The sequence below is a fragment of the Rhinopithecus roxellana genome, unplaced genomic scaffold (assembly GCF_007565055.1).
Source record: "Rhinopithecus roxellana isolate Shanxi Qingling unplaced genomic scaffold, ASM756505v1 contig3263, whole genome shotgun sequence".
Classification (NCBI taxonomy): domain Eukaryota; kingdom Metazoa; phylum Chordata; class Mammalia; order Primates; family Cercopithecidae; genus Rhinopithecus; species Rhinopithecus roxellana.
In genome coordinates this window covers 1-24,405 of record NW_022142450.1, presented here as the reverse complement: position 1 = coordinate 24,405, position 24,405 = coordinate 1, and the positions used below count along the sequence as shown (strand labels likewise).

The following is a 24,405-nucleotide window of genomic DNA, read 5'->3' as shown; positions in this document are numbered from 1 at the left end:
CGAAATTTCATTTCAAAAAAAAAAAAAAAAAAAAAAAAAATTCCCAAATTCCTCTACCCTAAAAGAGCCACAGTCATTTAAATCCTGAAACAGATTCCCACAGCCATGAACCTCATTTTCCATGGTCCATATATAATCCATCTCTTTGGCCTTTTCCTATTTTGGGATTATCAACTTCTTTCCTGAAGTACCCTGAACTCTCTTCCCATTTTGATAAGTTTGTTCCCACATGTATTTTCCTATCATTGCCCCTCCTGACTTCAGCAAGACCTGGGAGGAAAGGGGAAGATTCATAACATCAATTTGTCAAGGATCAATTCGTAAAGCATCCTCTCCCTCCTTCACCCTGCCAGCATCCTCTCTGTTCCAATCCTTCCCCTCTGCTCTCCTCTGTTTGGTCTTCGTCCCCTGATAGTTTTCTACTTTCTTATAAAGGGAAAGTAAAAAGAGTATTAGCCCCTGGATGCACACTTAAGCTCCTTTCTCCTCCCTATCTACAGCTGAGGCAAGAGGATTCTACTGGCAAGGGGTAGCTATCATGGCAATGAGGCTGAAGCCCAAAAGGGTTGTGCCCATCTTCCCAATTTCTATTCTTGATTTACCTTTCACATTCAAATATATAATTCTCCAGGAATTGATTTGTTTCTAAACAGCTTTATGGAGATATAATTCACATACAATGCAATCCATCCATTTAAGTATACAATTAAATGAATTTTAAAGTATATTCACGTGCCAGGCGCGGTGGCTCATGCCTGTAATCCCAGCACTTTGGGAGGCCAAGGTGGGCAGATCACGAGGTCAAGAGTTCTAGACCAGCCTGGCCAAAAGGGTGAAACCCTATATTTACTAAGACACAAAAATTGGCAAGGTGTGGTGGCATGTGCCTGTAATCCCAGGTACTTGGGAGGCTGAGGCAGGAGAATCTCCTGAACCTGGAAGGCGGAGGTTGCAGTGAGCTGAGATCGTGCCACTGCACTCCAGCCTGGGCAACAAGAGTGAAACTTGGTCTCAAAAACAAACAAACAACAACAATAACAAAAACCTAAGATACAAACACACACATTAGCCTAGGCCTACACAGGCTCAAAATCATTAATATCATTGTCTTCTACCTACTTCTTGTTCTACTGGAAGGTCTGGAGGAACAGTAACACCCATGGAGCTATCATCTCCTATGATAACAATGCCTTCTTTTGGAATAACTCCTGCAGGACTTGCCTGAGGCTGTTTTACAGTTAATTTGTTTTATTTATAAGTTGGAGCACACTCTAAAATAACAATAAGGGCCAGGCATGGTGTCTTGCACCTGCAATCCCAGTACTTTGAGGGGCAAGATAGGATTGCTTGAGGCCAGGAATTTGATACCAGCCTGGTCGACATAGGGAGACCGCATCTCTATGAAATATTTAAAAATTAGCCAGGTGTGGTGGCTTGTGCCAATAATCCTAGCTACTTGGGAGGCTGAGGCAAGAGAATCACTTGAGCACCGGAGTTTGAGGCTGCAGTGAGCCAAGGTCATTATACTCTGGCCTGGGTGACAAAGTGAGATTCTAGTTCAAAAAAATAAAATAACATAACAATAAAGAGTACAGTATAGGCCAGGTGCGGTGGCTCAAGCCTGTAATCCTAGCACTTTGGGAGGCCGAGACAGGCGGATCACAAGGTCAGGAGATTGAGACCATCCTGGTTAATCTGGTGAAACCCCATCTCTACTAAAAAATACAAAAAACCAGCCGGGCGAGGTGGCGGGCGCCTGTAGTCCCAGCTACTCAGGAGGCTGAGGCAGGAGAATGGCGTAAACCCGGGAGGTGGAGCTTGCAGTGAGCTGAGATCCGGCCACTGCACTTCAGCCCGGGCAACAGAGCGAGACTCCGTCTCAAAAAAAAAAAAAAAAAGAGTACAGTATAGTAAATACATAAAACAGCAACCTAATGGTTTGTCATCTTTATCAAGTACTATTTTACTGTACATAATTATAGGTACTACCCTTTAATAGGAATGGCAGCACAGGTTTGTTTACATTAGCATCACCACAAACATGTGAGTAATGTGTTGTGCTACAACATCACAATGTCACTAGACAATGGGAATTTTCCAGCTCCATTATAATTTTTTTTTTTTTTTTGAGACAGTTTTGCTCTGTTGCCCAGGCTGGAGTGCAGTGGCGTGACCTTGGCTTAATGCAGCCTCCACCTCCTGGGTTCAAGAGATTCAGTAGCTGGGACTCCAGGCACATGCCATTATGCCTGGCTAATTTTTGTAGAGACAGGGTTTTGCCATGTTGGCCAGGCTGGTCTCAAACTCCTGGCCTCAAATGATCCACCCGCCTTGGCCTCCCAAAGTGCTGGGATTATAGGTGTGAGCCACCATGCCTGGCCTCCATAAAAATCTTATGGGACCACCTGTGTATATGTGGTTCGCTGTTGACCAAAATGTCCCTATGCAGCACATGACTGTTATTTGGAAAAATATTTTCAGATCCTTTGATCATTTTTAAATTGGGTTGTATTTTATTTATTATTTAAATAGAGACAGGGTCTCACTATGTTTTATTTATTTATTTAAATAGAGATGGGGTCTCACTATGTTGCCCAGGCTGGTCTCAAACTCCTGAGCTCAAGCAGTCCTCTAGTCTAGGCCACTCAAACTGCTAAGATTACAGGCATGAGCTACCAAGCCAGGCCTAAATTGGACTGTATTTTTATTATTGAGTTGTAAGAGTTCTTTATCTATTTTGGATAAAGCTTCTTATCAGATGTATGATTTCAACTGTTTTCTTGCATTCTGTGGGTTGCCTTTTCACTTTCTTGTTTTTTTTTTTGTTTTTTGTTTTTTGTTTTTGAGACAGGGTCCAGCTCTATCTCCAAGGTTGGAGTTCAGTGCTACAATCTTGGCTCCTTGCAAGTTCTGCCTCCTGGGCTCAAGTCATCCTCCCACTTCAGCCTCCCGAGTAGCTGGGACTACAGGCACGTGCAACCAGGCCTGGCTAATTATTTTATTTTGTACAGGATTTTTCCTGTTGCCCAGTCTGGTCTCAAACTCCTAGGGTCAAGCAATCCTCCCACCTCACATTACAGATGTGAGCCATGGCACCCATCAAAAAATTATTTTGATCTCTTTTAATCTATGAGTATGTATTCTTTCTTAATCTTCTATATTTCGGCTTTCTCTTTTTTCATTCATTCATTTAATTAAAAGATGTGGGGGGTCTCGCTATGTTGCCCAGGCTGGTCTTGAACTCTTAGTTTTAAGTGATCTCCCCTCCTCAGCCTCCCACGTAGCCAGAACTACAGGAACCAGCCACTGTGTGCAGCTGCTTGTTTCTTCTTAATTAGACTCCTCAGGAGTTTTCTTTTTTTTTTTTTTGAGACGGAGTCTCGCTCTGTCGCCCAGGCTGGAGTGCAGTGGCCGGATCTCAGCTCACTGCAAGCTCCGCCTCCCGGGTTTACGCCATTCTCCTGCCTCAGCCTCCCGAGTAGCTGGGACTACAGGCGCCGCCACCTCGCCCGGCTAGTTTTTTTTTTGTATTTTTTAGTAGAGACGGGGTTTCACCGCGTTAGCCAGGATGGTCTCGATCTCCTGACCTCCTGATCTGCCCGCCTTGGCCTCCCAAAGTGCTGGGATTACAGGCTTGAGTCACCGCGCCCGGCCAGGAGTTTTCTAATTTTATCGTCTTTTCGAAGTACAGCTTTTGGATTTATTCTTTTGTTGTTGTTGTTGAGATGGGGTCTTGTTCTGTTGACCAGGCTGGAGGGCAGTGGTGCAATCACGGCTCACTGCAGCCTTGAACCCCTAGGCTCAAGAGATCCTCCCATGACAGCCTCCTGAGTAGTTGGGACCACAGTCACAGGCCACTACACTTGGCCAATTTTAAAATTTTCTGTAGAGACAGGGTCTCCCTATTTTCCCGAGGCTGGTCTCAAACTCCTGAGCTCAAGCATTCCTCTCGCCTTGGTCTCTCAAAGTGCTGAAATTATAGGTGTGAGCCACCACGCCTGGCCTGGATTTATCCTTTCCACCAATTTTTGTTTTCATTAGCTCCACTTTTTTTTTTTATTTTTTTTTTATTTTTATTTTTTTTGAGACGGAGTCTCGCTCTGTTGCCCAGGCTGGAGTGCAGTGGCCAGATCTCAGCTCACTGCAAGCTCCGCCTCCCGGGTTTACGCCATTCTCCTGCCTCAGCCTCCCAAGTAGCTGGGACTACAGCGCCCGCCAACTCGCCCGGCTAGTTTTTTGTATTTTTTAGTAGAGACAGGGTTTCGCCGTGTTAGCTAGGTTGGTCTCGATCTCCTGACCTTGCGATCTACCCGTCTTGGCCTCCCAAAGTGCTGGGATTACAGGCTTGAGCCACCGCGCCCGGCCCCACTTTTTACCTATATTAATTCTTTCTATTTTTTTTGTGGATAATGAGTATTAAAAATAATCTGGCTGGGCATGGTGGCTCATGCCTGTAATTATAGCACTTTAGGAGGCCAAAGTGGGTGGACTGCTTAAGCCCAGGAGCTCAAGAACAGCCTGGGCAACATAGCAAGATCTTGTCTCTAAAAGTAAATAAATGAATAAAAATTTCTTTAGTTTTAGACTCCATGACAACAAAGATATCTAAGACTTTTAATTCCTGCTAAGTATAGCTTTTGCTATATGTCCCACAGATTAGCCATTAAATATTCTCCTTTATTAGAAATAGTTTCAACTTATCTGATCTAGGAATTATCTAGAAGTGTTTCCTGTTTTTTTACCCAACTACATTGTCTACAACGGCAGTTCCCAACCTTTTTGGCACCAGGGACCAGTTTCATGGAAGACAATTTCTCCAAGGACCAGGAAGAGGGGATAGCCTCAGGATGATTCAAGCACACTACATTTATTCTGAACTTTCTTTTTTTTTTTTTTTGAGACAGGATCCGGCTTTGTTGCCTAGGCTGGAGTGCAGTGGTGCAATACTGGCTCAATGCAACCTCCACTTCCTGGGCTCAAGCCATCCTCCCACCTCAACCTCCCAAGTAGCTGGGACGACAGGTGTGTGCCACCATGCCCAGCTAATTTTTGTATTGTTTTAGACACGGGTTTAGCCATGTTGGTCAGACTGGTCTTGAACTCCTAAGCTCGGGTGATCTGTCTGGCTGGGCCTCCCAAAGTGCTGGGATTACAGGTGTGAGCCACCATGCCCAGTCTAAACTTTATTTCTATTATTACTACTTTGTAATATATAATGAAATAATTATATAACTCATCATAATATAGCATCTGTGGGAGCCCTAAGATTATTTTCTTGCAACTAGATGGTCCCATCTGGGGGTGATAGGAGGCACTGACAGATAATCATGTATTAGATTCTCTTAAGGGGTGTGCAACCTAGATCCTTCATGTGTGCAGTTCACAATAGGGTTCATACTTCTATGAGAATCTAACGCCACTGCTGATCTGAAAGGAGGCAGAGCTCAGTTGGTAATGCAAGCAATGGGAAGTGGCTATAAATACAGATGAAGCTTTGTTTGCTCCACCACCATTCACCTCCTGCTATACGGCCCAGTTCCTAACCCCAGGGGTTGGGGACACTTTGTCTACAAGATACTGTGTTTCTTAATTTCTAAGAATCTCAGAATGTTTTGGTTCTTTTATTAGTTCTAAATTGTATTGGATCAAGATTAGATTATGTAGTCTCTATAAAACCTCCATTTTAAAAAATTTATTAATGTTTCTTTGTGGCCAAGGGTATAACTAACTTTTGGAAACGTTTGATAGACTTAAGAGAAAAATATTCCTCGGCCAGGTGCGGTGGCTCAAGCCTGTAATCCCAGCACTTTGGGAGGCCGAGACGGGGGGATCACGAGGTCTGGAGATCAAGACCATCCTGGCTAACATGGTGAAACCCCGTCTCTACTAAAAAATACAAAAATCTAGCCGGGTGAGGTGGTGAATGCCTGTAGTCCCAGCTACTCGGGAGGCTGAGGCAGGAGAATGGCGTAAACCCAGGAGGCGGAGCTTGCCGTGAGCTGAGATCCAGCCACTGCACTCCAGCCTGGGCGACAGAGCAAGACTCCGTCTCAAAAAAAAAAGAGAAAAATATTCCTATGTAAGGAATATAAGTTTTTCTATTAATCTTTTAAATTGAGTTTGTTGACTGTATTATTCAAATATTTATGATTTTTATCCAGTTTACGTATTTTTGATTTTGAAAACTGTTCATTAAAAACCTCTGCTACCCTTAGATTTTTATAATGGAGGAAAAAGCACATTTAGTTTTGTAATCAAGAAAATGTAAAAAAAATAGATGGCAAGGAATGAAGGGAAAATTCAAATTTTATCTTATCAAAATCCATGATAAAAAAATTCATGTGAAAATTTTTGTTTTTTGTTTATGCTAATAACAAATCTCTCTACTATAAGAAAACTCTCGGCTGGGCATGGTGGCTCACACTTGTAATTACAGCACTTTGGGAGGCTGAGGTGGGTGGATCACGAGATCAGGAGTTCGAGACCAGGCTGGCCAATACAATGAAACCCTGTCTCTACAAAAATACAAAAATTAGCTGGGTGTGGTGGCACGTGCCTGTAGTCTCAGCTACTCAGGAGGCTGAGGCAAGAGAATCACTTGAACCCAGGAGACAGAGGTTGCAGTGAGCCGAGATCATGCCGCTGCACTCCAGCCTGGGCAACAGAGCGAGACTCTGTCTCAAAAAAAAAAAAAAAGAAAGAAAACTCTCTATAGGAAAATTTGCTCTCTTCCATTCTTTGTGTGCTTTTAAATAAATGTTTGCTTTGATGCAGTTTAGTAAAAAGTGCAACATATTTTAACTGAGATAACCAATTTGCCAAGAAACTGCACTTACATTGCCTGGGAGATTGCTCTGTCGGGGTTTCTGTATCAAGATGTGGACCTGGAGAAGTATAAAGAACTCCCTTATTGTTATTCTCCCATCTTGGAGTTTCTGAGAAAAGAAAAAAAAAGTCCACACGAAAATTCAATGTGATCTCACTTTGATATAACCACCTCATTTGTTTCTAAAAGCTTAAAGTATACTGTATACATTTATGGAAATATCATCCAGCTATCTGCAGGCTATACATGAGCAGATTTTATCTAAGATTATTTCTTAAGGTTATTGAATAACAATAGAGTTTTAAAAATCCCAAAACCCAAAACATACATCTTTTTTTCTCTTTTTTTGAGACAAGGTCTTGCTCTGTCACCCAGCCTGGGGTACAGTTGTGTGATCATGGCTCACTGCAGCCTTGAACTCCTGGGCTCAAGTGATTCTCTTGCCTCAGGCTCCCATGTTGCTGGGATTACAGGCATGCACTACCATGACCAGCCAAAATAAATACCTTTTAATCGTGACTACTACTCCATTTAATTAATTGCTAGGTTGGATCTTTAAGAAAAGTAGTCTTCTGTATATTTGAAATATTTCATAAAACAAAATTTAAAACCAAGAATATTACATGTATTAGAAATGAGATGTTTAAACCTCTTTTCTTTATAAATTAAAAAAAAGAAAAATAATTTAACATACCTCCCTCAAGCTCTCTTCACAAATAGTATCTCTGAGAAACTGTGATTCCATTTGACTACTGCGGTAAGCTAGAAGTAAAGCAAATTCTGGTGATGAACAAGTCAAAACTGAACTGTAAACTTAACTGTGGTTATCATTCAGATTGTTTCTGATCCTGAAGCCACCCACTGGGATCTTTCTGGGAAGACAGTCATGTAGCACAGCAAAGTATATTATAGCTTTAAGACTCCAGTGTTTCTCCACTAATTATAAGCCCATGAAGGAAATCACTATTTCTCTGTAGTATGTCACTTCTCAGTGCATTACAATAACTAAGAATTAAAAATAAACTAAATATTATTTTACTGATCAACTTTTTATAATCCCAGAAAGGCATATACAACATTCAAGTATTTCCTGAACTGAAAATACTTATATTAGTCAAGTAAGCAGAAGGCTGCTATTAATTTAGCCTTTAATGAAGCTCTTACTGCTGAAGTCCAGACAGGTCCCATCAGCCTTGACTGAATCCAGAGAGCTGCTGCAACTAGATGGGGTCCTGCTCAGGTTTTTTGTCAATACGCTGTTAGCACTTTTATCTATATCCTGTTCAGTATGGTGATCCAAAATCTGAAATTGTCAATTAAAGAAATATCATCAAAATAAAATATATACTGTATACTTATGATGAACACTAACATAAACTACTCCTTCTAACATACAATGTATCTATAATTCAATGAAAATATCTTAGTAAAGAATTAGAACAAGTAACAAGCATCTTAAGCCTAATTAGAGTTAAAAGTAATTTTATTGAATGTAACTCTTACGGATTATACTGTGTACGCACATTATTTCTATTATGTATGGAAGTTAAAACCAGATCCTGTAAGGTATCAAATGTTCACCTATCCAATAATTCAACTACTAGCCACCAAGAGCAGGGCAACCACACTGTGAAAACCAGACTAGAAATTGGCTGTATGTGGTGGCCCTGGCTAGAGTCACAGACAATAAACTTATTTCAGGCTTTTCTACTTTCCTCTCCAGCTGACCAAGACTTCTTTAGCTGAATAAGTTATGTGGTCTTGCTTTTACTATTTTAAACCATTTGACTTCCACAGCTTAAATGCCATCTTCATCTACCTTCTTAACTGCTTTTGAAAAACAACTTTTTTTTTTTTTTTGTTTTTTGAGGAAGAGTCTTAGCTGTCACCCCAGGCTGGAGTGCACTGGCGTGATCTTCAGCTCACTGCAAGCTCACCCCCTGGATCACGCCATTCTCCTGCCTTCAGCCTCCCAAGTAGCTGGGACTACGGGGCGCCCGCCACCACATCTGGCTAATTTTTTGTATTTTTAGTAGAGACGGGGTTTCATCTGGTTAGCCCAGAACGGTCTCGATCTCCTGACCTCGTGATCCACCTGCCTTGGCCACCCAAAGTGCTGGGATTACAGGCGTGAGCTACCATGCCCGGCTGAAAACAATATTATTTTATCTAAATGCTATTAAGGGAGCTGGGCACAGTGGCTCATGCCTGTAACCTCAGCATTTTGGGAGGCTAAGGCAGGCAGATCACTTGAGGTCAGGAGTTTAAGACCAGCCTGGCCAACATTGTGAAACCCTCTCTACTGAAAATACAAAAATTAGCCGGGTGTGGTGGCACATGCCTGTAATCCCAGCTACTCAGGGGCTGAGAGAGGAGAATCACTTGAACCTAGGAGGCAGTTTGCGGTGAGCCAAAATCACACCACTGCACTCCAGCCTGGGCAACAGAGCAAGACTCGATCTCAAAACACAACAATAATAATAATAAATAAACGCCATTATGGGCTGCGGTGGCTCATGCCTGTAATCCCAGCACTCTGGGAGGTCGAGGTGGGTAGGTCACTTGAGGCCAGGAGTTTGAGACCAGCCTGGCCAACGTGGTGAAACTTCATCTCTACTAAAAACACAAAAATTAGCAGGGCGTTGTGGTGTGCACCCGTACTCCCAGCTACTTGGGAGGCTGAGACATGAGAATCACTTGAACCAGGGAGATGGAGGTTGCAGTGGGCTGAGGTCATTCCACTGCACTCCAGCCTAGGCAACAGAGCAAGGCCCTGTCTCAAAAATAAATGAATGAATAAATGCTATTATGTAAGCTCCATGAGAGTAGATTTTTGTCTGCATTCCCAGCACATAAAACAGTGCCTGGCTGGGCGCAGTGGCTCACGCCTGTAATCCCAGCACTTTGGGACACCGAGGTAGGTGGATCACTTGCAGTCAGGAGTTTGAGACCAAGCCTGACCAACATGGTGAAACCCCATCTCTACTAAAAGTACAAAATTAGCTGGGCGTGTTGGCGCACGCCTGTAATCCCAGCTACTTGGGAGGCTGAGGCAGGAGAATCGCTTGGACCCGGGAGGCCAAGGTTGCAGTGAGCCGAGATCATGCCACTGCACCCCAGCCTGGGTGACAGAGCAAGACTCCATCTCAAAAAAAAAAAAAAAAAGAAAAAACAACAACAACAGTGCCTAAGACATAGCAGATAATCTATACATTTATTGAAAATAGAAGGCAGTCCGGGCGCGGTGGCTCACTCCTGTAATATCAGGACTTTAGCAAGCCAAGGTGGGTGGATCACCTGAGGTCAGGAGTTCAAGACCAGACTGGCCAACATGGCGAAATCCTGTCTCTTCTAAAAATACAAAAAATAGCCAGGCATAATGGCGGGCGCCTGTAATCCCAACTATTCAGAAGGCTGAGGCAGGAAAATCCTTGAACCCAGGAGGGAGAGGTTGTAGCAAGCCAAGACTATACTATTGTACTCCAGCCTGGGTGACAAAAGCAAAACTCCATCTCAAGAAAAGAAAATAGAATGTTAATTTTCATAAAAGTTACTGTTAAATTTTACATTGCTACTTTCTCACAATTTTTTTTTTTTTTTTTTTTTTTGAGGCAGAGTCTCGCTCTGTCGCCCGGACTGGAGTGCAGTGGCCCGATCTCAGCTCACTGCAAGCTCCGCCTCCCGGGTTTGCGCCATTCTCCCGCCTCAGCCTCCCGAGTAGCTGGGACTACAGGCGCCCGCCACCTCGCCCAGCTAGTTTTTTTTTTGTATTTTTAGTAGAGACGGGGTTTCACTGTGTTAGCCAGGATGGTCTCGATCTCCTGACCTCGTGATCCGCCCGTCTCGGCCTCCCAAAGTGCTGGGATTACAGGCTTGAGCCACCGCGCCCGGCCACTTTCTCATAATTTCATGACTAGCCATTGCATGACATTATCTTTCAGAGCCACTGAAATCACCTCCTATGCTTATCTTTTTAACAGAGTTGAAGCTTTGTTTTCTATGAAACTCTGATACTTCCTAATCTGTATTTCTCCGCCTACAAAATTTGGTCTAAGTGACAGATTTTTCTCCCCAAGTTACCCAAATAGTACTTGACTTAAAAAATGTGTCTTCTTTCAATTCATACAAAATGACCCAGGCATTCTCCTACTCACTAAAGAAATAGACTCTCTAAGGCTGGGTGCAATGGTTCACACTTGTAATCCCAGCACTTTGGGAGGCTGAGGCAGGCAGATCACTTGAGGTCAGGAGTTCGAGACCAGCCTGGCCAATATGAGGAAATCCCATCTCTACTAAAATACAAAAAAAAAAAAAAAGAAATTAGACAGATGTGGTGCCCGGTGCCTGCAATCCCAGCTACTCGGAAGGCTGAGGCAGGAGAATCACTTGAACCCAGAAGGCGGAGGCTGCAGTGAGCAGAGATGGCACCACTGCACTTTAGCCTGGGCAACAGAGCAAGACTCCATCTCAAAAATAAAATAAAAATAAAAATAAAATTAAAATTAAAAAATAAGGAAAATGGACTCTCAACTTCTACATATCCTTATCAGACAAGGAAATTCAGTCAAGCTTTACTTCATGCAGCTGGCAAAATAGAAAGACTTTTTACTCCCCAAATACAACTCCACTGAAGATGACTTTTCAAGCTATATATACCCTCCCTAGAGATTCTTATATAAAGCCAAATTGACAAATCACTAGAGGTGATAGTATTTACCTTTTGAAATTATACAATCATAACTCTGGCTACTTTTTGTACAATTTTCCATTTAATTTTTTTGTATTTGTCACTTTAAATTGCTTTGAAGTCTAGCTGTTAGTCAATTAATTCCTGAAGGTTCTACATAATACTTCTCCAGCCCTATAAGTGGAAATAATCATTTTCTGCTTACCCGAGACTAAGATTAAAATTCGAGAATACCCACAATTTAAAAAAACAAAACAAAACCCAAAACTCAAGAATATTCCTTGGTTCAAGACAGAGCTCACCTCCTGATCTTGCGTAGTATCACTAAAGTTAATCTCATTTTTTCTGATTTTTTTCTCCTTACGAATATCTTCTTCTTCTTGTACCCACGTTCTTTTTGGCTATTGCAAGTTTTTTCCATTTTATTTTCATATGGTGAAATATCTTTTTGGTATGTCTTAATCAAAGCCTTTTCCTCAGTTTCTATGTTAATAGAGTCTGAAGAATTGATCTCATCAGGATATATAGGAAGATTTTCCTCATTTATATTGAGAAGGACTTAGGTTCATTTTAGCTGCAACAGATCCAATGCCTGAATCTTTGCTGGAGACTGGCTGAATTTCTAAGTGATTTAAATCAGTAGTGTCTGCTGGAATCTGTTCCAGGTCATCAATACCAGTGACACTACAATTTCTCTTGTTTGGCAATCTAGGCAAAAAGATTCCCAAAGAACATCTCCTTACTTTATCTTTAAAAACTGTCTTTGATGGTAGACAGGTGGTTTCAGCTCCATTATGAGACTTTTTTTTTCTTCATCTCTATCTTTAGCATTGCTGGAGATTATGTTAATATTACATATTTCTGTAGCTTGCACTATACTCATATCATTGTGTGCCTTATTCCCTAATTCAAATAATTGCTTGGAAGGGGTGGTATATGAACAGTTTGAAAAGCTAAGAACTCTTCAGTTTTTCATTCAAATTATTCAGATTTGGTTTTGAAACTATGAAAACATGGAACATTAGATGTAATTACAGGATCTGGTGCTTCTTCAGCATTGACATGAGTTTGTATGACTGCTTAGTTAAGTCTAAGTTACTGTGGAAATCCAGAGCTGTATTATAGTTAGTTGTTTGAATATTTTCCTTCAGCTCTTTTTCACAGGCTGCAGCAAACCACTTCTCATTATGAGCATTTTGGGCTTTTCACATATGGATGCAGAGCAATTTCCTATATTTAAACTCTTATTTCCAGCTTTAGACAGTATCACTTCATCTTTATTGATACTACTCTGTCCTTTTTTAGGTAATGGAGGTTGGTCAGTTGAGAAATGAGGCTGAGAAATAACACGAATATCATCAACAAAGACTTTCATTTGATCCTTTTGAAGCTTAAAAGATATTCGCTTTGAATTAAGTTCAGTCATCTCCCCCAGATCTTGACTATATACTAAAGTTTGATTAGCCAATAGATTTCGTGGCTCCTTAATCAGATCTTGATCTTTGTGCAGTGTTATGACACAGTCTAACTGTCCTTTGGTACTGGTTTGAATAACTTCTTCCTTCTCTAACAAAGGACAAGGAGCAGAGAGATGCTGTCCCCTCAGATTCCAAGTATATTCACTGGCAAAATCATTTGCATAAGCACGATCATTTTGCACTGGGCAATTATTGGCTTTTTTCCTCATCTTTATCACATAAGGGCATGGCACTACCCTCCAAAATATCAGTACAGGAAATAACATTGGTAAACAGGAATAATTATCACTGGATCCACAAACAGCAGTTGCATGACTGCTTGTAAAGCCCACATTTCTTCCATCTCTATTATTTAACCGACAGCTTTCAATTTGGGCTTGTTTCCAATGTACAGGCCTGTTCTACCAACTTTCCCTATGACCTTTTCATCCATAGCAGCATTATGGAATTTGACGATTTCATTAGTAGTTTTATTAGTAGAAGCAAAGAGTTGTTGCTTTTGCTCAGTGTGAACAATTTTGTTCCTATAGCCAAGTGCTTGTTTTTCAGCGATTTCTTGAACACAGCTATTAACCTTAGGAAAGGAAACACCTAAGTTTTTTCCTTTTGCTATTCCAAATTCAGGGTTCTCTTCAAATATTTTCTCTGTGGCTTGACAGTCAATGAAAACAGTATCACAATTGGTGACTTCCAGATCATTGCAATTATCTGTGAATAATACAGTTTTGTCCATAGGCCTAATAGCTATTTCATTTGACGGGCAGTTTACATTCTAAGGCAGTTGTGTGACTCCTAGTGACCTCCATGTCATCCTGCCCACATGAATACAAAATAGTTTTAGAAGCCCCTGCAAAAGGCACCAAATGGAAGTCCTCTTTATTCTCTAGGGCACTTTTGTTACCTATTTCCACCATACAACTCTGGGTAATATCCATATCATTTTTATCATTCTCTGAAAATACAATGGTCTTGTCATTTTTTAGCTTAAGGCTTTTTCTTCTCTGACTTTTGCCTGATAGAGGTTCATTGAGCAATCCAGAATTTTGTACAGCTTTGATGTTTTTCCAAGTGGCTGATTTAGACAATACCATGTTATCAGCTACCTCTACAGGGCCCCTATTATTAGACCATTCCTCCAGAGGTGTTCGCTGGCTGTCATTTGCTACTAGACGGTCACTTTCACCATTTTCTGGAAAGAAAACACTCTCCTCAGTAGGAGTACATATCACTTTTGGTGTTCCTAGGCTTTTCCTTTGGGATGGTTCAAAGTTGGGTCGGTCTGTTCTTTCCTTTTCTTGGTAGTCAATGAAAACAGTATGGGACTTTGTCATTTCTAGTTCATCATGATTATCTACAAACACTACAGTTTTGTCCATAGGCCTAGTAGTTATTTCATCTGGTGAGACAGTTTTACATTCTAAGGCCAGTTGTGTGACTTCTAGTAATCTCCATGTCATCCTGCCCACATGTATATAAAATCGTTTCAGAAGTTCCTGCCAATGGCACCAAATGACAATCTGTTTCTCTAATAAAGGTCTATGGTTTATTTCTACTGTATAACTCTTAGTGATATTCCATATCATTCTTAACATCTTCTGAAAATATAATAGTCTTATCAATTTTTGGTCCGCCAACATTTTCCTTCCCCAAATGCTGACATTTGCTTTTCCTTTGGTAATTTAGGTTTCTGTATACTTTCATCCTCTAACACATCCATAATACAGTTAGATTTAAGTACTCCACTTTTTTCTGTGGGACTTTTACCACATTTTTCAACTTTCACAGCTATCTGTCTGCTCGTTGTTGTTAGCTGGCTAGTAGTGTGTTCTAAATTAGTTTTACCAAGTTCTTGTAGTTCAGAAGGACCAAATCCAATGACAACGGTGTGGCTCTTTGTTAGATCCATATTTTGCTCTTCCTCTGAACATATAATCATCTTGTCATGGCAACAGTCAGGTGTGGGATTGCTTAAACTTTTCCTCAGTGGCCCAGCCAGTTTAGAATTGTGGCCTAGTACCGATTTCACTGTATGACTACTTATAGCAGTATCATGATTTTTCATAGAAGATTGTCCTGATGAAAATAATGGCTTTGTGGTAGAAAACAAAGATTGTTCACATGAAACTATATTTCTATTAGCTACTTGTTTATCAAGAACTCCACCACAGTAGACTACATTATGGCTTGCTGCTATCTCCTGATTACAATCAGCTGACTGAGGAGAATCTTTATCAAGGTAGGGCAAAAACCTTCAAAACCTGATCTTTGTCTTTGTTCCAGGTATCGGTTAAGCTGTTTTTGGTTATCATGTCTGGCCGTTGAAATGGTTCATTATGACTTTTGGTCATTTTCTTCACATTCATCTGAAGAGCTTTTGTTGTGAGAGTGAGATTCACTGGTGGTATTCTCCGGTGCTAGATTATAAGTTGCAAGAGGAACCTGACTTCCTAAGTTACTTGTGTGACATTCAGTCAAATCCATATCTTCACCTGCTAAGAGTTCAGTCTTTCTATCAGTCAATGAAATAGATAAAGGATTTGACAGGCTCTTGCTGTATTCTTTCCTTAGATACATGAGGAGTGAGTTACAATTTACATCATTTTCCCATCTTCTGATGTGGTCATATGATTTTGGAGCATCATTTCTTTTTCAGGGTGTTGGTACAGCTGCTATTTGCACATTTGATTGATCTGTTTAAAAATTTGATTATCTATTGCAACTGTATGACTCTTGGTAATGTCCATGTTCTCCTCTCCGGAATAAATAGTTTTCTCTGTGAGACAAGACATAGCATCTGGATTGCAATACATTTTAGAATAACCACTGTCATGCTTTAGCAAATTTTTCTCCTCTCTCATACTTGAGAGACATTTGGTCATTTCCATGGCATCATTACAACTAGACATAGAAACTGTCTTACAACTTTGAATACATGGATTAGAACATACAGATTCTGGGGTCAGGGCTAACATTCTGGCATCTTGATTACAAGTCTGTGAGACTATGTGAGTTTCTGCCCCCATAATATGACTTCTGGTAATACGCATTTTGTCTGCAGGTTTATGGAAGGGTCTTGAAAAGCAGCATTTTGTTTACTCTTAAAATTTATTTTATTTCCTGAAGCTTTAGTTCCACAACCTGTTGTTACATCCATGGCCATTCTGAGTTTGATTTCTATTTCAGAAAAATTACTTGTAGCAGGTAAAATCTGTTATAGTGTGGTTAAATGTCAAGTCCATAAAGTCATTGCCATATAATTGTAATACTCTACCTTTAGATTCTGTGAGTTGGTCTCACTGGATGTGGGAATCAATGTCTGAATATTGGCTGTATGACACTGGTGTGTGAAATTCATCCCATCATCTTTTTCTTCTAAAGATTCTAGTAACATTACTGTTATTCTCATCTTCATTAAGAGATATATGCATTTTGATGTATAGAAGAGGCACTATTTGATTCATTGGAATAAACAGGTATCTCAAAATTTTCTTTATCAGGTCCATAGGAAAAGTATTTACATTTTCCTGTTTTCAATCTTTTTTATGAAATCATTGAAATTTATTTATTTCTGAAGAAGTGCTTTGATTCATGGAAAAATTTACTTCTTTTTTCATTCTTGAGTCCTCAGTGTGAAGCTTTAAATTAGCTAGAAATGATGCTGGGTATCTATCTTGGTGGACTTTTTCACTTTTGGATTATCTAAAAGGCCTTTGGTAATCATTACAGTATGACTTGATGTCAGGTCCATCTGGTTTTCATCTGAAAAAGAGACTGTCTGGTCATTTGCATGTTCTTTCATGGTTATGTTCCATAATTGAAAACTATAATGAAAGCAAAATATAAGAGATCAGAACAAAAGCAAACTTTTAAGAAGGCATTTTACAACATGTACATATAAAAATCCTCAGTGACGGTTTCATAACACATTGGTTTGTTTGAATCTATGGTGTAGTATGTTGCATATAATTTGTCATTAAAAATTATTCTTGGGAGGCCAAGGCAGGTGGATCACGAGGTCAGGAGATCGAGACCATCCTGGCTAACATGGTGAAACCCTGTCTCTACTAAAAAATACAAAAAACAAAATTAGCCGGGTGTGGTGGCGTGCGCCTGTAATCCCAGCTACTCGGGAGGCTGAGACAGGAGAGTGGTGTGAACCCAGAAGGCGGAGCTTGCAGTGAGCTGAGATTGTGCCACTGCATTCCAGCCTGGGCAACAGAGCGAGACTCCGTCTCAAAAAAAAAAAAAAATTATTCCAGGCTGGGCACAGTGGCTCACACCTGGAATCCAAGTACTTTGGAAGGCTGAGGCAGGAGGACTGCCTGAAGCCAGGAGTAACAAAATAAGATCCTGTGTCTACAAAAAATTTAAAAATCAGGCACAGTGGTGCATGCTTGTAGTCCCAGCTACTAGGAAGGGCTGATGTGGGAGAGGACTGCTTGAGTCCAGGAGTTTGAGCTGTCATGAGCTAGGATCACACCACTGCACTCCAACTCAGCACAAAGTAAGACCCAATCTATTAGGAAAAGAAAAAAAAATTCTAAAGTCTGTGAGTAATTACTTTTTAGTGTTATGGGACAAATTAAAAATTCAAGTTTAATTATACACCCCCTAGAATGACTAAAAAATTAAAAACACCTGACAGCACCAAATGTAAACATGACGAAAATTTTAATTACTATATGAATAGGTCATTCTTATCCCTAATGTTAAAAGTCTAGGAAAGGCCATAAGTCCATGATGGCTAATCTATGTTACATTCTAGACTGGGGCTTTGTGGCTCACACTTATAATCCCAACACTCTCTGGAAGCCACGGCAGAAGGGTCCCTTGAGCCCAGGAGTTCAAGACGAGCCTGGGCAACATGGTGAGATCTTGTCTCTACAAAAAAAATGAACAAAATTAGCTAGGTATGGTGTCATGCACCTGTAGTCCCAGCCACTCAAGAGGCTGAGGTGGGAGGATTGCTTGAGCCCAGAAGGTTGAGGCTGCAGTGAGCCAAGATGTGCCACCACACTCCAGCCTGGGCAACAGTATAAGACTGGTCGAACAACAACAAAAATCCTTCGGAGGAGAGAGCGAAAAAAAAAGAGAGAGAGAGAGACAGAGAGAGAGAGAGAAGAGAGACAGAGAGAACAGAGAGAGACAGAGAGACAGAGAGACAGACAGAGAGAGAGAGACAGAGAGACAGAGCAGAAGAGAGAGAGACAGATAGCAGACAGAGAGACAGAGAGAGAGAGAGAGATACAGACATATACAGATAGACAAGATACAATAGAGATATATACATATATATATACATATATATATATACATATATATATATTACACTCTGTGCTACAATTTTTTTTTTTTTTTGGCGAGGACACAGATTAACTCCTTGCTACTGAAAGTATGGCCTACGGACTTGTGTACTAGTATCACTCAGGAAATAGTTAGAAATAAAGACTCATACGCTCTTTAAACTTTGAGAGGTACTGGTATACTGTATCTCCCATTATTTAAACTGGTCGTGACTTAACTATCCTTAAGTTAATTGGAAAGCTAGGAAGCCTTTCCAGTTTATGCTGATTCATTTTATTAAGTCATCCCTAAATTATGCCATTATCATTGAACTGTGTTTTCTGTTTTAACAATCAGAAGATATTAAAATACGAAGGTATTTGCATGAACTCATACCTCCTTCTGTTGCATCTGGGTATGAATGGGAGCAGAAAGCAATGTGTTCATCCCTATTTAGAAAAAAGAAAAAACTGTAGTCAGAAAAAGTATCACCAAGCCTGACTTTCCTTTTCTTAGGTTCTTCATCAGTTACAAGTATTTACTAGAATTTACCAGTAACTAAGCCCTTAAAAACTTATGTATTAAATATTTTAAAGTTTCAAAAAATTGATATATAATAGTGGAACATATTTTGTGTTACGTGATATTTTGATATCTGCATACATTGTGTAATGATCAAATCAGGGTAATTGGAATATCCACCACCTCAAACATTTATCTTTTGTGTTGGGAACATATTAAATTTCATAAGACTTTAATTGTCCTATGTTAGTGACAGAGAGACCAATAATTATATCCTCTGTGTGGCTGAAATATTTTATAATTGGTGGTGATTTTAAAGATGGAAAGTCTGGACTACTACTTAGTATTATTATTATTCACTTCTCTGTTTTTATTTCCTGGATAGAAGTCCCATGAAGAAGAGCATCAAGTGATGAGTCTGAAAGGTTAGGGTAGGATTCTGAATGGTCTTTGATTCTATGTTAAGGAATCTAGAAGTTCCCATGATAAGACATATATGTTTTATAAAAATAATCCCATTATAAAATATAATGCATTTTAGAAAAATAGTAAAAAGTAATAAGGAGAAGTAGATTCAAGAGAAGATAAAGCAATAAGGAAGTTACTACAACAGTTCAGATTAACGTAAGAGGTCATGTCAGGCCAAAAGAGCAACAAAAATGGCAATAAAGGATTAGACTCAAGACTTATTTTAGAACTACAAATTATACTTTGTAAATAAGGAAGGGATTCAAAAGGCTGTATTAAAACAGTAAATACATTTAAAAACACTCACATTTAAAGTTTAAAGGCAAATCTTTAGAACATATTAAATAATTTATGGCAACTTTGAGTACATATAATGAAATAATTATAAGCTTTTTTTCTTTTTTTTTTACTAAAAGCCTTATATATATGTCAGGCTTCCATTCATTTTTTCAACAAATGTTGATTCAGAACCTGTTACATGAAACAAAACAAACAAACAAAAACACACCTCAACTGTCTACTAAGGTATAAAGAAGAACAAGACAAAATTTCTGGACTCCCAGAGATGGTAGTTCAGGCTATTCTGAGCACACTGCCTATGGGGTAGCCCTGCTCCTCAAGGAGGAGTATCCCTCATCCCCCACAAACAGTTTTGGCCTCTTTAATAAGACAGTCAGAAAAATACTTAAAATACAATGTGATAAATTATAAAATATACTGAGAAATAAAAGAGGTGTTATGGGAGCGCAGAACATGTGACTAACTCCTTAGTTTTGCCAGAGAGGGTTCCATTTAAGCCAGTGCTACTTGAAGTACGGTGCCAGACTGTGAACTGCTTGCTACCAATTCATAATGAGATAAAGAGCTGGCGGCAAACATAAATCATATAATAATAATTGCTAGAAAAAAAGTGTAAGCTAAACTAAACAGTGGCTTAATACCACAGTTAATGCACATTACAGTGCAAGTTCCTTCTCTGTCATGGACTGAGCAGTTAGTTTGTGGAATGGACACTCTGAACAGCACTGAAGTTAAGCTAAGTGAAGTGAAAAATGAGAAGACTCACAGGCAAAATGGAGTAGAAAGATCACTTTAGATAGACAAAATAGCATTTATAAATGCATATAGGGGCTGAGCACGGAGGCTCACACCTATAATCCAAGCACTCTGGAGGCCAAAGCAGGTAGATCACCTGAGGTCAGGAGTTTGAGACCAGCCTGGCCAACATGGTGAAAACCCGTCTCTACTAAAAATACAAAAATTATCTGGGCCTGGTGGTACGCGCCTCTAATCCCACCTACTCAGAAGGCTGAGGCAGGAGAATCGCTTGTTGCAGTGAGCCAAGATCGCACGACCTCACTCCAGCCTGGGTGACAGAGTGAGACTCCGTCTCAAAAAAATAAAATGAAACACAATGAAATATAAATGCATATAGGCAGAAAAAGAGTTCACATAGTGAACTGCAAATAATTCATCACGGGCTAGAGCATAGGATACCTATAAAGGGCAGGAGATAAGTTTGGAGAAGAAGACAGGCCAAGTGATAAAGGACATTCTAACTCACTGCTAAGGAGTATGGGCTTTATTCTCTAAGCAAAACAGTGTCATTGAACCATTTTAAGCTAGGAGGTAACATAATTAAATTTAGAAACATGGAGAATGGATTGGAAGGATAAGAAATGAAATACAATAACCCAAGAATAAATAATAGCGACTTGAATTAAAGCAGGGGCAGAAGGAATACAGAATAGGTAACAGATTTTCAAGACATTTAGGAGACAAAATACAAAGTAGGCCAAATGGACATTAGACACAAATGAAGAGTTGAAAATGACCTTTTGATTCCTGACTTAAGTGAATAACTGAACGAGCGGGAGTCCAAGACAGAGAAAACAGGAGAAACAGCAGGTTTGAAAGAAATAAGAGTGAGTTGGTCGGGTGCAGTGGCTCACACCTATAATCCCAGCACTTTGGGAGGCTGAGGCGGCTGGATCACCTGAGGTCAGGAGTTTGAGACCAGCCTGGCCAACATGGAGAACCCCTGTCTCTACTAAAAATACAAAAAAAAAAAAATTTGCTGGGTGTAGTGGTGGGCACCTGTAACCCCAGCTACTCAGGAGGCTGAGGCAGGAGAATTGCTTGAACCCGGGAGGTGGAGGCTGCAGTGAGCTGAGATCGTGCCACTGCACCCCAGCCTGGACAACAAGAATGAAACTTTGTCTCAAAAAAAAAAAAAAAAGAAAAAAAGAAAGAAGGAATAGTTGAGTCTGTGAAATTTTAAATTGAAGACACTGTGTAAACAACAAAGCCCTGGGCTGGGCGCGGTGGCTCACACCTGTAATCCCAGCACTTTGGGAGGCCGAGGCGGGTGGATCACAAGGTCAGCAGTTCGAGACCAGCCTGACCAACATGGTGAAACCCGGTCTCTAATAAAAATAAAAAAAAATAGCTGGGCGTGGTGGTGGATGCCTGTAACCCCAGCAACTTGGGAGGCTAAGGTAGGAGAATCGCTTGAAATCAGAAGGCGGAGGTTGCAGTGAGCTGAGATTGCACCACTACACTCTAGCCTGGGCAATAATAGCAAAACTCTGTCTCAAAAAAAAAAAAAAAAAAAAAAAGAACAAAGCTCTGTTTGCAGCCACTGCTGGAGTGCAGTGGCGTGATCTCGGCTCACTGCAATCTCCACCTCCTGGGTTCAAGTGATTCCCCTGCCTCAGCCTCCTGAGTAGCTGGGACTACAGGCGCGCACCACCATGGCCAGCTACTTTTTTGTATTTTAGTACAGACTGAATTTCACCATGTTGGCCAGGATGGTCGCAATCTCCTGACGTCGTGATGAGCCTCCCTCAGCCTTCCAAAATGCTGGGATTACAGGCATGAGCCACTGTGCCCGGCCACTGTTTGCTTTTTTTTCATGGTTCATGGTTTCTTGTACATATTACTGATCAAGGAACCTAGATGAATAGACTATCTTACTATAAGAAAAGTATTCTAGTCATACTCACCAGTAATTTCACAGTAATTATCTTCTAATTTCTTATTCCTAAAAATTAAAAAGTACTTTTATAATCTATACCCCAAACAATTACCAACAATCTTTCAATAACAGCTGAAAGAGTAGGGAAGATGAAAGACTGTCATAGAATAACTAGCAGAAAATTACAAAGACTTTTTTTAAAAAAGACTCATCTAATGCAGAAAATTATGAAGACATCTTTTTAAAAAAGACTCATCTAATACTGACTGAAGCAATTACAAGACAATTAAAGGATACTTTTCAGATTGGTCTTAATGGTTTGCTAATTTCAAGAATATTATCAGCCAGTCGTGGTGGCTCACATCTGTAATCTCAACACTTTGGGAGGTTGAGGTGGGAGGATCACTTGAGACGTAGAGTCCAGGGCTGCAGTGAACTATAATCATGCCACTGCACTCCAGCCTGGGTGACAGAGTGAGACCTCATCTCAAAAAAATAAACTAGAAAAATATGCTTAATATATACTGCTTGCTTATTTTTTCAAAAAAAGACCTATAAAGCAATTCATTTTCTAAAACTTGAGCCTTAAAACAAAAAGTACATAAAAGAAACCAGTCAAGTGTCCATCAATAGGGAGTTCACCAAATGTTGGTGCAGCCATACAAGAGACTGTAACAGACTGAGGTAAATCTTTATGTAATAACACAGAAAGTGCCACAAGACATATTACTAAGCAATCCCATTTTTTGTCTTCTTTAAAAAAATAAAAGCTAAACTTGCACTTAGACATACAAAAAGAATTTCTGCAAGTACACCAAAAATTGTCAACAGTGGTTATCTGTGAGGAGTGAGTCACCTGAAGAAGAGCGAATAGGCTGGGCGTGGTGGCTCACGCCTGTAATCCCATCACTTTGGGAGGCCAAGGTGGGCAGATCACCCGAGGTCAGGAGTTTAAGACTAGCCTGGCCAACATGGTGAAACACAGCCTCTACTAAAAACACAAAATTAGGTCGGGTGCGGTGGCTCAAGTCTAAAATCCCAGCATTTTGGGAAGGCAAGGAAGGCAGATAAACTGATGTCAGTTCGAGACCAGCCTGGCCAACATGGTGAAACTCCATCTCTACTAAAAATACAAAAATTAGCTGGGTGTGGTGTTGTGCACCTGTAGTCCCAGGTGGGAGGCTGAGGCAGGAGAATAGCTTGAACCTGTGGAGTGCGGAAGTTGCAGTGAGCCGAGATTAGGCCACTGCACTCCAGCCTGCGCAACAGAGCGGAGACTACGTCCCAAAAAAAAAAAAAGGTGGGGGGGCTGGGCGCGGTGGCTCACGCCTGTAATCCCAGCACTTTGGGAGGCCGAGGCAGGTGGATCATGAGGTCAGGAGATGGAGACCATCCTGGCTAACATGGTGAACCCCGTCTCTACTAAAAATACAAAAAAACGAGCCAGGCAAGGTGGCAGGCGTCTGTAGTCCCAGCTACTCAGGAGGCTGAGGCAGGAGAACGGTGTGAACCCAGGAGGCGGAGCTTGCAGTGAGCTGAGATGGCGCCACTGCACTCCAGCCTGGGTGACAGAGCGAGACTCTGTCTCAAAAAATAAGATAAAAAAGAAAAAATAAATAAATAAATAAAAAAAAATAATAATAAATAAATTATCCAGGTGGAGTGGTGCACACCTGTAGTCCCAGCTACTCGAGAGGCTGAGGTTGCAGTGAGCCAAGATCATGCCACTGCACTACAGGTGGCCAACAAGAGTGAAACCCCGTCTCACAAAAAAAGAAGATGGAAAGAGGGAATAATTTTTATCAATGTATATACTTCTATACCTTTTTATTTAAAAAATTATTTTTCCTTTAAGCTCTGCTGGACTTGATTCTGTACCTTTTTTAAACCACGACTACTATTACTTCCATTTGTTTGTTTCAACAATTTTAATTTAAAGAATGTAGGTAGGCCGGGCACGGTGGCTCAAGCCTGTAATCCTAGCACTTTGGGAGGCCGAGACGGGCAGATCACGAGGTCAGGAGATCAAGACCATCCTGGCTAACACGGTGAAACCCCGTCTCTACTAAAAACTACAAAAAACTAGCCGGGCGGGGTGGTGGGCGCCTGTAGTCCCAGCTACTCGAGAGGCTGAGGCAGGAGAATGGCGTGAGCCTGGGAGGCG

General features: G+C 40.7%; 1 pseudogene; it reads right to left on the bottom strand.

Annotated features, from left to right (window-relative positions):
* The window catches only part of LOC115895856, a 29,566-nt pseudogene extending 6,126 nt beyond the window's left edge, over window positions 1-23,440 (bottom strand).
* Between the last annotated feature and the right edge of the window lie 965 nt (window positions 23,441-24,405).